General features: G+C 39.6%; 1 pseudogene; it reads right to left on the reverse strand.

The window, feature by feature from the left end:
* Positions 1–1,321: 1,321 nt before the first annotated feature.
* On the reverse strand, positions 1,322–2,483 carry LOC132519564 (mitochondrial-processing peptidase subunit beta-like; annotated as a pseudogene).
* Positions 2,484–10,583: the final 8,100 nt, after the last annotated feature.

Below are 10,583 nucleotides of genomic sequence, written 5' to 3' on the forward strand. Positions count from 1 at the left end.
ATATCCCTTACATGTGGAATCTAAAAAGAAATGATATAAATGAACTTATTTACAAAACAGAAACAGACTCACAGACTTAGAGAATGAACTTATGGTTACTGGGTGGTGGGGGAAGGATGAGGGGAAGAGATAGTTAGGGAGTATGGGATCAACATGTACACACTGCTATATTTAAAATGGATAACCAACAAGGACCTACTGAATAGCACAGGGAACTCTGTTCAATGTTATGTGGCAGCCTGGATGGGAAGGGAATCTGGCGGAGAATGGATACATGTATATGTATGGCTGAGTCACTTTGCTGTGCACCTGAAACTATCACAACGTTGTTAATTGGCTATACTCCAATATAAAATTAAAAGTTTTTTTTTAAAGTAAAAAAAAAAATCCATTATATTCTGATTTTCATAGTGCCTACTGGGAAATCAGATGTCAACCTAATTTGTTCCTTTGTCAGTAATCTGTGTTTTTCTCTGGTTGTCTTTCAGATTGTCTTTCTTTTTCTTTTATTCTCTTTCCTTCCTTTTCTCCTTCCTTCTCTCCCTCCCCCCTTCTTTCTTCCTCTCCTTCTTTTGGTATTCTGCTGTCTCATTGCAATATATCTATCTAGCCTTGTATTTCTTTTTATTTATTCTGCTAGGGGTTCACTGGGTTTCCTAAATCTGAAGATTTCTGTTTCTGTAAATTCATGAAAATTCTTAGTCAACACCTCTTTGAATATTGCCTTATTCTGCAGTTTTTCTATTATCTCTTTCTTGTACTCTGATTAGGTATATGTTAGATATCTTAACTATAGTCCCTATGTCTTCTTTTCCAAATATATTTAATTCCAAATACTTGTTCATTTCTTTTTTTATAAAGTTAAGATTTTTAAATTAATTTATTTATTCATTTATTTAATTTTTGGCTGCATTGGGTCTTCACTGCTGCACGTGGGCTTTCTCTAGTTGCAGTGAGCAGGGGCTACTCTTTGTTGCGGGGCACAGGCTTCTCATTGTGGTGGCTTCTCTTGTTGTGGAGCACAGACTCTAGGCGTGTGGGCTTCAGTAGTTGTGGCACATGGACTTCAGTAGTTGTGGCTCGTGGGCTCTAGAGCGCAGGCTCAGTAGTTGTGGCGCATGCGCTTAGTTGCTCTGCAGCATGTGGGATCCTCCCGGACCAAGGCTCGAACCCATGTCCCCTGCACTGGCAGGCGGATTCTCAACCACTGCGCCACCAGGGAAGCCCTGTTCATTTCTTAAAAAGAATTTATAGCTTAAAACTTGCAGATCACTATTAGTTTTATTAATAAGTATTTCTAAATATTTTGACTAAGAGCATTTTAATCACAAAAACAGCATATGTTACTGCAAGTCCAGTTAAAATCTTGCTCAGTGGAACCAACAGCAGCGATAGCTAGACCCTTATCATAAACATATTTGGCGCACACTTTTTGAACTGTCTCAGCATCTAGAGCATCAATTCCTGCTTCCAAGTCAGGGATGGGAATTCTTCTATTATAACTTTTGCCTACCAATATCTTCACCATGGAGTTGAACCTCAGAGTTGCAAAAACATGTTTTGTTTCTAGAAGAATTTTTGTGCTACTTTACTTTCAGTGACACTTATACAGAGTCACACGTATTCTTTTTGAACAACATGTAGCATGCCTGCAGCCATGTCTGGTTTACAACTCATATAGAGTCCCCACAATCCTGTATCTGTGTAGCAAGTGTTGAAAGACTGGAAGCTATGGCAGAGGTTGCCACATCAGCTGAGACAGGTTGGCTTACTAGTTAAATTCATTCCTCCTCTGAAATGGCAATCCTAGTTGCCAGTCAGTGTGTTTGCAACTATGAGAGAGATTGTATCAGGATGTTCCCAACCAACAGCTGCAACAGCTCTTGCAAGGTGTGTCAAAGGCATCTTGTCATTCCTCAAACAAATCTCACTTTCTGTGAATTTGCAGGGAGCCAGAGTTGTTCTTTTTCCTTTGTGTGTGGGAAAAAAAAAAAAAAGTCATCAAAAGGAAACTTTGTTAACTTAAGCTGTTCACTATAGGAGATTCCTCCAGCCATAGCAAGGACTATTCTTGGCCTCTTATAATGTGTGGTTATATAGTCCACTAAGTCTTTATGACTTATAGATTTGATATTTTCAGTTGGTCCCCACATTGTCAATCCAAGTGCAGTATTTGATAAACTATGACATTAAGATAATAAAAAGACAACTTCTTGTAAATTAGCTTTGATTTCGTGTATCTCTCTAAGGATTATTCTATACTTGTGCTCAGTCTCTGCTTCTGCCAATGTACTGTTTTGTGTTATATCAGCAAGAACGTGTACAGCTCTTGGCAAATCTTTAGAGAATTCTTTGGCATAATACATGATCTGCTTTCTGGAGGTATAGGTGTTGAAATGAGCACCCATGTTTTCATTTTCAAGTTCCAAATCTAATTTGAATCTCTTTTTGGTAACATTGAAGTTCATATGTTCCAGAGAATGAGCTGTTCCATTATTCTTAATTTCATGTCAAATTCCAACATCAATCCAGAGACTCACTGTACATACTGACAATCCAGAGTTTTCAGAGGCCACTCTGAGTTCATTTTCCAAACATGTTACTCATGTTTCAAGAACATTCAGAGCAACTTGTATAGTGGCTTGTGCATTTCTCAATCTGTTGTCTCCAAATTATAATGACAACCCAGTGGCCCCTCTGATCAGGAGCCTTTCAGTGAAACCGCAGAGCTTCTCAGTGAAACCCCAGAGCCACTGCCATACCATGGGCAACAGCATGGCTTGGACCTCCAGTGCTACCATCTCTTCTCAATGTCTTTTAACTTCTGTTTTATTTTTTCAGTATCTTTTTCCCTCTGCTGAATATTGAGTAATGCTTCAGTTTTGTCTTCCAGTTCATTAATATTCTCTTCCATTGTATCTAATGCTGTACCTATACACTTAGTTTCTAGTTTCATTTATTATGTGGTTTTTTTTTCACCCGAAAGTTCTATTTGTTTTTTTTTTAAATCTACCTGACCATATTTCAAAGTATCTAGTACCTTGTTATACTTCAAATAATCTCTTTCTTTTATTGAGTATCAAAACTACTTATTTTATATTTCTTAACTGATAATTCCAATATCATCCATTTTTGTGGCTATAATCTTACTATTTGTTATTTCTGCTTATTCTCCCTCAAATGACTTGTTTCCTCTTGTGTTTTATAATTTTTATATTTCAGTGAGTTTATAATTACCTGAGGGAACTATTTGAAGCCTTGATTTAAGGAATATTTATCCAGGAAGTCATTATGAATCTTGAATCACTTTAAATTAAATTCCAAAGTTGAGTATTTAGGGACCACTTAGGTAGTGTGAATTCCAGATTTTGGCTCTAAACCCTCATGAGGATCACTTGTAAATAGCAACTTTCAAGATAGACTCTACCCAGAGTCAATGTTGAGATAAGAAAGTTTCTTTACTATTTTCCTTTGCGGGATAGATTTTCCTCTTTTGGTTTACCTTTGCATTAAAAATGTCAGCTTCTGTGTCCTGAACTATTTAGGGATCTTGTGTCCTGAACTATTTAGGGATCTTTTTATGTCTTAATCTGGTTTAAGTCCTAGGCGTTGTATCCCCAACCCTGCTTGAGGCCCATTAAAATAAAGAGTCTACGCCACCAGTGATAAGTTAATGACCACAGGGCCCCATTGCTTCAGGGTGGTTACCTCTGAAGATTTGTGCTTTCTTGTATTTTTAGCCTCTGATGATTTCCATCATTTTCCTGACAGCTCAGGTAAGCATTTTAACATCTTTTACCTACACATTTTTAGGTGTTGCAAGCCGAGGAAGTTCCTCATGGTATTTATTCTGTAATATTGTGAGAAGTGGAAGTTTGGGCACTATTCTTAAATACTCTAATTTACAAGCTCTATTGTAAGATAAGCTGAATTGAGGAACAGATATAGTCCTCATCACTCCCCCTCACCCACCGCCAGATAAAAGTCCTCTGAACCCCTCAGACTCAGACACTTGAGCGATTAGGGCCAAGTTATCATTTTACCCCCATTATAGCATGGCTGCTGCCCCAGTGAAACACTGGTTAACTTCTTCCAGTAGAAGACAAACTGAACATAAAGTGAGAAAGGACAGTGTCTGGTTCCTGGATAGGTACCCAGCATGATGTACTTACTTTGAGCTTCACAACAACCTAATGAAATGAGTGACATTGCTTTCATTTTATAAATAAGAACACTGAACCTCAGTGATGTTAAGTAATTCATCTGAAGGCTACAGAAGGAGCCAAGATGTTCTGAAAGATCAGCCAAGCACATCCTCCTAAAGCAGGCCTTCAGAGGACCTCCGGGTTAACCATTTCCTTACTCATCCAACCATTTGTGAATCCATTCAAGAAACCTTTCTTGATAACTTACCATGTGTATGACACTGTGCTAGACACTGACCTACAAAAATGAATAAGACAAAGAGCTTACATTCTCATATGGGAAGACACAGAAGCAATTATATTATAGTGCAGTAAGTTAAATGCTAGGAGTTATGAGAACATTGGGAAGGGCATCACCCCTGAAACCAGCTCATGTATAGTTCGGGGGTGGAAAAAGGGAAGTTGGTTGCTGACTAAAATGAGTAGTGAAGTAGAGGTAGGCACATCAGTAACAAGTGAAGGAGCAGTCTTTCTTCTTTCAGGAGCTGACTGTTCTTTTTTCTAAAAAGAGGGACATTAGAACTCAAAATGATTGTCTTGAAGAAGGGTTTATTCTCTCCAGTTACCAAGAGCAAAAACTGTTGCAGTACAGGATCAGCTTACTTGCTGGTTGGGACAGATCAGTGATGGCTTGGTTAGTTATCCATCTTGTGGTCTTTTCTAAAATTGAAACATCACACGGGGAAAGACTTGTCTGGTACAATTGCTTATAATTGCACTTTCCTCTCGATTACACAGGTCGTTATATCAGGAGCTCTCATCCAATTTTCTCAGACCCCATCTCCCTACTGGCCAACAAAGGTTCCATGCTGGGTCTTGCAAAATTAAGCTATAAGCTTTTCTTCCACCAAAGATTCGAATCCAAGCACAGACGTCAGAGTTAATCCCATTACCCCCTAGAAAAGTCGATTTGTCTTGCTGCCTTTTTTTAATGGTGAGGAATTTTCCTCTACTCAGCAACTCTCTTCACTTTGTTGGTTACACCTACTTGGGTTTACCTTTGTCTGAACCAACATGATGGACAGACCTTTCTGTGTCCTGTGTTTATTTCTAGGGCTTAAACTGTGGGTCATAGACACCGCTAGAGACTAACTATCCACTGGGAATCTTTATCCCACTCTACCTGTTTGTTCTGAAAACAAAACTGTTATCAGTGACTCTGGAAAACTGAACCTGGAGCTTTGAGGATGTTGTAGTGGTTACTTGATATTACAGCTAAACTGAGTATGCACAGCCGTGTTAATTGGGGTCATCTTCCAACATGCTTTTGAGGTCTGTGATTGCTACCCCTATAACCAAAGTCTCTTAAAGGCTGCATACTTATCAGTAGTTCAAACTGACCCTTGGTCTTTTAGATGAGTCACTTACCATCATACTTGGACATTTAATTCGTTATTGGGGTCTTTCCTAACTAAGCTTTTGTTGAGTGATCTATAGTGAGTCCCCTATATCCATAATTCTTGGCAGTACAGTTTGGACAGGACAGAAGGACATGTTTCAAATCCTGACTATAACACTTTTTAAAAGGGGGACCTTGGGCAAGTTACTCCATTAGTTTCTTCATCTGCAAAATTGGGACAATAATGTTCATCTCAAAGATTTGTTGTGAGGACTACGAGAAATACTGTATGTAAGACATTTAGCATAGGACATGACTTAGAGTAAGCACTCAGCACGTAGTAGTTGTTCTGATTTCCTTACTAATAAGGGCATCGTGTTCACAGTTCTACCAAGAATGGGTTGCCGACTTACTGCCAAGAAGAGGGAGACTACAGATTTACATTCAAGATTGTATGAAGAGCAAGAACGACCAGTCACATTGGAGATTGGTAGACAGATTTTGTACACTCATCTCTGCCCAGTCTTTGGCAAACATTTTACAATATTGCAAGAAATGTGAAACAGAGGGGAGGACAGGCAGAAAGTGAGGTAGATTGAAATTATGCAATTGTTATACATCCCTGGTCCTCTCTGTTGCCACAGCTCCGGTCCATCATTCCCATTACGTACAGGTCTGTGCTGCCTGTAGCTCCTTGTTGCTTCTCACTCAGGATTCATGAGATCACTTTGTCCTGTGTGCTAAGAATTGGGTCTTACGGCACCAAGGGGAGCTGTGTTCGGTGTGGTAGTGAAGAAGACATACCAAAGTGACTGTAAGAAGAGCCCAGCTGCAATAGTGTGCCGGATGCTTTGCTGGGAGCCTAGGAAACCATGACCATGACCATCTCTGTCCTCAGTTTGTGTACTACAGTCTAGTGGATGAGACAGACAGGCACACAAACAATGCCACTGTAGAGCAGTGAGTGCCATGCAGGTTTCAGCGTAGGGTTCTAGAAACCAGAGCTAACTCTCCTGGAGGTCAGAGATAGGGATATATATATACACTCATTTAATACGTATACTATATGTGTGTGTATACATAGACATACACACACACTCATTTAATCCTTGAAGAAATCACGTGAAGGAAATATGATGATGTCCATTTTTTTTTCAAATGAGAACATTGGGAGGCAAAGGTGTAAAGCAATTTGTCCAAGATCACCAGCTAGAGTGTAGCAGAGAATTCAAGGCAGGTCTGACTCAAAAGCCCATGAGTTTCCTCTTGTATTTTATAAAATTTTTTTCTGAATATGAAATGTTTATGTAGAAAAACCCAAATAATACAAAAAACAAAGATGCATCCTCCTATATTCTTACATCTTAACTCACTATTAACATTTTATGGTTTGCACCCTGTCTTTATCTTCTGCAGTTTTAAATACATATTTATAAGATTGGCTCATATATATGCATGTATATATTTTTCCAGCTTAATTGGGGTGTAATTGATATGTAACGTTGTATAAGTTTAAGGTGTACAATGTGATGATTTGATGCACATATATATTGAAATGATTACCACGATAAGATTAGTTAACACAGCTATCATCTCACATAATTACCTTTTTCGTGGTGAAAATATTTAAGCTCTACTTTCTTAGGCACTTTCAAGTATAACATATAGTGCTGTTAACTGTAGTCATGCTGTGATTACATCCCCAGAACGTATTCATCCTGTAACTGGAAGTTTGTCTCCTTTGACCAGTATGTCCCCATTTCCCCCCCACCACCACCACTGGTAGTCTCCATCTTAATCTGTTTGACTTTTTAAATTCCACGTATAAGCGATATCAAGCTATACCTGTCTTCCTCTGTCTGACTTATTTCACTTAACATGCATGCTGGGTATGATGATATCCATCACCGTTTAGATTTTTAATTTTTGGATTCCTACTAAATTGAATATTTTTCAAATGTGTAATGATCCCTTATATTTGTTAATTTCCTTATTTTGAGAGCAAGTGTTAGGTGGGCAAACTAAGTCCATGGGCCAAATCCGGTCCGTCGTCTGTTTTGGTAAATAGAATTTTATCAGGACACAGCCATACCCTTTCATTTATGTATTGCCTGTGGCTGCTTTTGTGTCCTTCTGTTGAGTTGGGTAATTGTGACAGAAACAGTATAATCTGTAACTCCTAAAAGATTTACCATCTGGATCTTTGCAAAAAGGTTTGCCACCCTGCTCTAGAGAAGAGACTCCTGTATTGTCAATCTCCTAGTCCCTTTATCTTAGATTTTCAATACTTTCCTGTATGTCTTGAATTGATTTTTTTCATGCTACTTATCCTCAGTCAGAGAGATGTATCTAGACCGGGTGTTGGTCACTAAGCGGGATGCAGGGATTTCCCGCAATTGTCCTTGCTGATCACTAGCCTTCTGGCGGAGTCTTTCTCAGGTCTACAGAAAAGTGATTGCACATTTAATTCCCAATCCTCAGGATCCAGCTGGTATTCATGTAACCTGGCTCTGGGGTTCCGAGAGAGGATTTTCTATCTCCATCCACAGTTTGTTTCTCTGATACAAATCATTAATAATATCATTGGTATTTCTATTACTTTTGAGAGGCAATACAGTTGCCCCTTGAACAATGCAGGTGTTGGGGTGCCCCCGCCCCGTGCAGTTGAAAATCCACGTATAACTTTACAGTTGGCCCTCCATAACCACAGATCGTGTAGTACTGTAGCATATTGACAGAAAAAAATCTGCATATAAGTGGCTCCGTGCAGTTCAAACCCATGTTGTTCAAGGATCAGCTGCATAATATAATTTTTAAAAGCACAGATTCTGGAATCAGATAGTCTGGCTAAAGTCTCAGCTCTGTGACTTTCTAACAATGTGGATTTGGGTAAATTATTTTTTCTTCGTGCCAGTTTCTCAGCGTCTGTGAAAATCATCGGGATTATGCTATTACCTTCCTCACAAGGGTTGTGAGAGAGACAGTTAGTGCTCACTGAGATATCCATGAGCTCCTTGACATTTCCCAGGCATCTTTGCTGTGATTGGGGCCATGTGACTAGTTCCAGCCAATGGGCTGGAAGTAGAAATGTCATGTGTCATTGCCAGGCTGGGGCAGGTAGGAGCTGGTTTGCCTTTTGCATCCCCTCTCTCTCTCTCTCTCCCAGGGTGCCCTTGGGTGGTATCACGAGACAGAGGGAGCCTGAATCCTTGAGTTACCAGGTGGAGGAGAGTCTCTGCCTACTCAAATCCAGCTTTGCAGGAATAAGAAATAAACTTGTGTTATGCTAACTACGAAGATTTTGGAGTTATTTATTTCATTTTTACCACAGCATAGTTTATACTATGCTGACTAATACAGGGTTGTTCTAAACACTGATTAAAACATAGAAAGCACTTGGATTAATGCCTAGAATATTAAGTGCTGTAAAAATGTTTCCCTTTCGTCCTCTTCTTAAAAGAACCATAATTCTTAGCATGGACCATTTTAGTTTCCACTTACATTTTATCACTCTATTTATTACTCTACTTAGGATGAACCAGCCTCATATGGATGCATTTACTATACACACACACACACACACACACACACACACACACACACATATGTTGTCTTAAGGAAGTTAATAGTCTACAAGTAGGGCTAGAAACTTGGGTGTGGAGTGAAGTAAGAAAGAGTTCTCTCTCCATCTCAAAAGACAGCCACCCATGTATGAAGTTCTGTTTAGACAGACTCTGTGTCTCTGAGCAAGAGAAGGGAATCTATGTATCTTGCTACCATCTCTCAGGTTGCTAGGGCCGCTCTGTTTCATGAGGGAAAGCACAAGCAGACTACCATTTTGTTTTCTCAGTACACTTCCTTTCGCCTTACAGTTAGTAGAAATTTCTCCCAGATTCTGCAGTAGGCTGTTTTTATCTTTCAGTGTTAATTATTTTCATCTTTTCCTGAGTCTCCATTGGTTCTTTCTCAAACCATCAGTCTTGTTTTTGACCTCCAGTCATGCTTCTTACCTTCATTCATTCTTCTTACACAGACTATATTCCGTCTATATATTCTCAATAAAGTTATTTTCATTTCAAAGCCGTTTTCTTTGATGACTCATTAGTTGGAGGCTGGAACACAGCAGAACAGATATGATTAAGAGAGTGGCTGAAGTTCAGTAGTCTCCATCTCCCACAGTGTTCCTTATTTCAAATAGCAAGCCATCCTTTGTTTCTTCTTTGACATATCAAGTATGCATAATCTAACTTCCTTATTCTTGGAAAATGGAACTTGACTATTCATGGTCTACATCCTGAGCCCTGGTATATATTGTCTTTCCATGCTGTTTTGGAGTCATAGCTTAAGGACGTGTGTATTAGCCAATTTTGGTGGAAGAATGAGTAGGGGCCAAATCATGAAGGGACTTAAGTGCCAAACTTAGGACTTTGCACCGTAGGGACTGTGGTAACTTGATACAATCTGCATTTAGGAAAGGCGATCCTGGTAGGAAACATGGAAGGAAGTAAAGAGGATGTAGCCCAAGAGCATTTGGTTTACCCTCTCACCCTTCAGGGAATAGAGAGGAAATATGGACTGTTGTTAGGAAGGTAGAACTGATGGACTTGGTGTCTGGTTGAAAAAGACAGAGGTGCAGTGAGGCCAGGTTTCTGACTTGAGTCACTGTGAGTGCTGGTGTCATTTATTCATCAAAATTCAGCCCACAAGAGTAAAAGAAGATTTTTGGAGAAGAAGATAATTTCTTTTTTGCATGTGTTGTGTTTGAGATATCTTGGGAACATTCTGCTGAGGTGTCTGAAAGGCGTTTGGATATATAGGCTCAGAACTCAGAGAAGGTAACTGGAGTAGAGAGGAGAGAAGCAGCTCAGGTAACCGTCACCTTTAGGGAGGTGGCTGAGAGATGTCGTTACCTCAGGTAGAGTCCTGAGGGTTGTGAATAGGCAGCAGAGACCTGAGGAAGGGCAGCAGTGTTACTGAAGGATAGCTTTAGTCTGCTGTGCCCACAACACCCTGGGGATTCCCGGAGATTCTAAAGGGGA

This window comes from Lagenorhynchus albirostris, chromosome 4, assembly GCF_949774975.1.
Source record: "Lagenorhynchus albirostris chromosome 4, mLagAlb1.1, whole genome shotgun sequence".
Classification (NCBI taxonomy): domain Eukaryota; kingdom Metazoa; phylum Chordata; class Mammalia; order Artiodactyla; family Delphinidae; genus Lagenorhynchus; species Lagenorhynchus albirostris.